Source organism: Gallus gallus, chromosome 2 (assembly GCF_016699485.2).
Source record: "Gallus gallus isolate bGalGal1 chromosome 2, bGalGal1.mat.broiler.GRCg7b, whole genome shotgun sequence".
Taxonomy (NCBI): Eukaryota; Metazoa; Chordata; class Aves; order Galliformes; family Phasianidae; genus Gallus; species Gallus gallus.
Genome location: NC_052533.1, coordinates 8383429 through 8388907, shown reverse-complemented (window position 1 = coordinate 8388907; position 5479 = coordinate 8383429). Strand labels below are relative to the sequence as shown.

General features: G+C 35.2%; 1 long non-coding RNA gene across 1 annotated transcript; it reads left to right on the top strand.

Annotated features, from left to right (window-relative positions):
* Window positions 1-328: 328 nt before the first annotated feature.
* Window positions 329-4923, top strand: LOC112531941. The gene is made up of 3 exons (XR_003074129.2): window positions 329-671; window positions 2174-2233; window positions 4852-4923. It is a non-coding gene; the product is annotated as an uncharacterized LOC112531941 (long non-coding RNA).
* Window positions 4924-5479: the final 556 nt, after the last annotated feature.

Genomic DNA, 5479 nt, shown 5'->3' with positions numbered 1-5479 from the left:
CAGAAAGGGCTGGATTTTTTGTTTCATTTCACAGAGTAAGGTCCTGTGTTTGTTTGTGATATGTGCAAATAGACTATATTTAATCTAAATTACCAGGTCAGGAAATGATCTAGAATAAAGTGCACAGTTTATAAAAGGATATAATTGACTTACTTCTTCTGAAAAGTATGTATTGGATTTTTAAAAGTAGCTAGAAAAGAAAGGGTCTCAAAGGAAGTGTGGGAGTTCAGTGTCTTTTGTGTTCCCCATGTGTTTTTTTTAGCATCTTACACAGATTTTATTTACATTCCTCTTTCTGGTAATTATTAAAGGACTGTGAGAAAGTCAGTGACTTTTTGAGGACTTCATCATAATACCTTACTTCTATAATTACATTGACTTAAATCAACTGATTTACTCTACTCTGAAAATAAGTAAGACTTACTCAACCTTATCACACATATTTATCAGCACAGTTATGTTTTAAAATGTTATATGCTGTAGCAATTTCAGTCTTCATAATTTATGGTACTATAGTATACGCTATTTTTTGCCTGGAGCGCTATAATTTATTTATGTGTGTTTTTATTTACATAGAATTTATTACTTAGGAAAGATACTTCAATGTCTTCGATGTTGGTAATGCCGAAGAGCAGCAATGTAGAATGCATGAACAGAGGAGTGGTTTTCGGGTATGTGCCATCTTCTTTGAGATCATCTTACCAAGCTGGTTCCCAGTAATATCCAGAAATTATTCATTCCTTTCTTATAACTGAGTCTATTCCCATTTCAGCACACTACTGTGTAACTGGCATGTTTCCAGCGTGCCCTCTGTGTGTGTATTTAGCATTTGGTCTTCAACTGATAGCAGTTGGAATATATGGCTTAATTTCTGTCCATCTATTCAGAAATACAGAGTCAGAGAAAAGGGAAAATGTAGAAATATGAGTTTGGTATTGATGAACATAGGTGTGAGATAATTTTTTTCAAACAATTCCATTTGCTGCTCTATGAACATGAAGGGCTAAGCAATATGGAGCTGTAAATCTTGAAAATAGTACCAGAGATTGAAGACTTGTTGCTTAATGCCTCCATGAGATGTATCCTCTAGTACACAACTACACCAACATTACCTTGAGTATTAAAGGAGCAAAACTGTGTCACTAATGATTTGAAAAAGTGAGCAGTTCTAAATATGAAAGTCACGAACTGGATTGTGAGATAACTCCCATGAATTTAACTAGATTCTGCGGTATAGGGTTATCTATAACATGAAATCCATGAGCCTGCTCTCAGTTTTTAGGACCTTTTCCTTGCATCTAGCATGTATGTGCAGGTCCAGAACAATCACTTGAAACACTAAAATGGGGAATGTTTCTTAGGATGAGTCTTTGCTTATAATAAGAGCAATGGCTCTCAGCACAAACAAAGCTTGTCAGTACATGAGATTGTAGCTTCTGTGGACACATCATCATAATGAAAATCTTACACTTACTCTGTATCTTAAACCTCAATTGGATATCAGAAGTTCTCAAAATATGATCAATAAGCTTGCCTTAAAATATGACGTATTGAAGTACAATGTAGTGTCTTGCTTTTAAAAATGAATGAGATCAATACAGTTTGTTTAGATGTCCACAATCATTGCATTGATTAATCTTTAATTCTGAAAGGTAAGTGAAAGTGCCTGAAACATTTAATATAATAATACTTTAAGACTATCACTATAAACTCAGTAAACCCCATGCCCTAGAGATGCCAGGAAGGAGCGTGTTTATCATTGGTAATGCTTGTTACTCTGAAGGCACTGTTTTGTCTGCAGGTCATGCACCCAGCATGACACATTAACATCACTGGATTTCTTTTTTGTATAGATGATTGATGATTGCATAGTATTCAAGAGTGATTTTTGCTTTGACTTAGCAAGGAAGTGTGTTGTTGGCACCCTTATGTATGGCTTGCAAATTATGAATTAAGTAGGGCTGGCTTTGTGTTTTGGCACTATAATTTTAGGTGGTACCTTGGTTTGAATGTGATGACAGAGAAGGAAGATTATACTAAGAAGTTGGTATTGCAAAAAGTATTATGCTTGACTTAAAATGAGGATAACATCAGAGGCAGTTAAATCAGCATATTCTATGCTGAATAATGGAAATGTTGTATGGTAATTAACAGGATTTTTTTTTTTTTCCAGTCAGCGTGATCACAACTGTTAAGAGATCCTAGTGCAACTCAGCCAGGGTCTACTGATAAGGTATCACTACTGAAAATGGAGATAACTTATGTGTCAGGCAGAGTGGTGCAGTATGGAACATTACACTTGTACTACTCGTATCACAGAAGGAGACAGTCCCACTTTGCAAACAAACTTGCCTTAGCTTGAAATGCTTCTGGAACGCTTTCTTCCTGAAATGGGTAGTATATATGCAATTGCAGGTAGTGGAGGAGGATTTGAACCAATCTGAAGCTAAGCTGTTAAAAACAACCAGCTAATTTTAGTAAAAAATATCAAAAGAATGATGCCCCAGCAAAGTATATCTCCAATATAAACTTAATAATCTTTCTGAATAGTATATTTGTTTTGAAAAATGTTATTTCAGGTGAGTCAGAGCAATTTGCACATCTAGGTTAGAGTGAATACTTTTCCCCAAAGAAACTATCACAAAAAAAGAACCATGCTTTGTTGTAATTGCATAGTCATGCCTTATATACTTTACAGTACCCATGCCAAGAGTTGAAAGCTTATTTGCTAATTGTAGATGAATATGCTACTTAATTAATTAGGTGCTATAAACCCTCAATTGTATGTATCTATCATAATGATTTAATTTATAGCGATACATTTGTCTGGTTAATTTATTGACCATAGAGGGAAGTAAATCACAGTATTTATTTAAGGCATCTGATTAAAGTGTGATTCAGAACAGCAGAAGTTAGGAACTTCAGTGTCCCGTGGTAAGGGAGAGTACAGGTAACTTCAGAGGGCAATTGAAAGCCCATGCATTTGGACACATAAACACACTCCTTGTGAGCAATAGTGATGAAATAAGAGTTTCACTTCTGAAATAGGATGAGTACACGTAACTAAGCGTTCTCAGGAGTTGTCAGAAGCTGGGATCCAATTCATCCTAGTCTTGTGTGTCCATGCACACCTAAGCCTGGCCCTTCTCTGCATGCAGCTCCTGTTAAGTATGTGACTGTCCTCAGCCCTACCAGGTGATGGTCGTCTGTCTTAACTGGCGTCTTGACAGAGCTGTCTTGAATATACCTCACTCAATATTTTGAAAATAGCTTGGTTATTTTCCCTACTTCATCATTATCTGCACACCATAGGAAAACAGAAACCAGCTGGACTTTAGGAATGACTGTAATAAGGAGTATAGAAATGATTTGGCATACATGTATGTGTATACAGGTAGATATAAAAAATATGGCATGGGACATTGCAAGGGCAAGGTGATGTACGTAGGGAGTGTAACTGATTTGAATTCAAACCTTTTAAGATCAAGCAATTTATCAAGGAAGCAGAAAGGATTTTAAGCTTTTTGTTCGTTTGTTTGAAATATCTATGATATAAGAATTTGTGAATTAAATTTTTTGCTGAGTTTTGAAAGGGAATCTCTAACTTCAAAGTATTTCCCCAAACAAGCAATAGCTATGTATAAAACAATGGCATTGGTACACATCCTGGTGCCGTAACTTTGTTAAACACACTAAGGATGCTTATGGTATAGTATTGAGAATATATTTGCTTCCAATTGACATATAAATAAATAACAAATAATGTCAATACATTTGAGAGATCTTAATATCGTTAAAGAATTGATTTACTAAATACATAATTTGGTGGTTTTAATTAATAATATGCTCTAGTGTGGAGTTCTGTCACAGTGACCCTAAGGTCAAGACCTGTAGTTTATGGACTATTAATTGGCCATTAAGTCATTCACTCATCTGACCTGCAAATCTATCAGATTGATGGATTGCAGAGACCTTTATGTTCCTAATAGGTATTCTATTTAACTTAAAAATTTTCAAGCAAAGTTGGATCACTGAGTAAATGAAGTGAGAAGAGAGCTTAACAATTTTTAAGGCTATTTCATCACCTTTCCCTTGAAAGCAGATATTAACTTGAAGAATATCGTTGCTGTCTTCACTGCTATCCCAGGACTACTACTGAACAGTGCAACTTGTACCTTAATTTCTTTTCTTTAAAAAGAGGAAATCAAGATGATTTTTACAGATCTTTTGAATGTGTAATATCAAGCATAAATTTTAATTGCACTTCATTTACTAAGTGGTGCATTACCTCATCCTTTGGTTTTAACAATGGATTTTCTATAAATCTTCTTATGGTTAAACATGATAAACTGCTCAACATATCATGGAACATGGCAGTGCTTATTAGCACTTGAGAAGTTATTGATTGCTTATCTTGATTAATCTTTTATGGGTCTCCGTAGTATTAATTCCATAGAAAAGACTTTGGAAGTTCTGTAGCATTAGTCCCCTCATTCATACATTCACCTTCAATTACATGGATTTCTCTGACTGCTCTTGCTAGATTAATTATAACCTCTTTGTCACCAGATCTTGCTTTCAGTTTATCAAGAATTAGAATTTTAATGAAAAATACCTATTTAAGAGATTCTAAGGAAGAGTGGCATTAATGAGATAAGATGTTTCCTGCAATTTGGTAGAGGGAAGGAATTCTTAGGTTTTTGGCATAAGGAAAAGCGAGAATCAATTTTAGAGGCACAATTTATGACGTATGGCTTTTGCAAAATATTCAGCTTCTTCGTTTCAGATATAGCCTGGGAACTTTTCCTTCATGTTTTTAACACAGTTTCCCATGTTTTCTATAACAACCAGCATCAGCTTTACATGAAGAGGAGGAGCAGTATCTTCTTCATCAAATTTATCTGGATGGGGATAGGAAAAATAACATTTATCCAGGTAGGTTTTGGGAACGTGTCCATGAAGGTGGGTTTCCTACATCCCAGTGAAGTGCTTTACTCAGCTATAGGCTGCTTTAGAATCTCTTACCTCTCTTTTTAAAAATGGAAGTCTTTCTATCCTTGTATCTTCTTTCTGTTGCAGAATGAAAACAAATCCCATGATTCAAAATGTCATAATGTTTTTTGGTCTTGGACAGCCTTAAAGCCAAAGAAGTTAAAAAAGATTAAAGACATTTGTAGGTGTGAGTACTCAGTAAACAGAGGTCTCTAAAAAAAGTGTCCTGAGCACAGATTTGAGAAACTACTTCAAGACATAAGACTGGATAAATTAATACTCCAGATTTAGTTTGGTAGAATGTCATCATTTCATGGTCAGTTGCTGAAGTATATCTGGATGCCATTTGGTTTGTCATCTCCATCCTGGTGTGTTCGTGGTCTCAGTATGCTCTACCATTACTCTCTAAGTACATATTTAATGAGCACTGGGATGTGGGAAAAGAGAAAGAGACTGCTTTGTAGCTGTGAAAAACTTCAACCTGGAA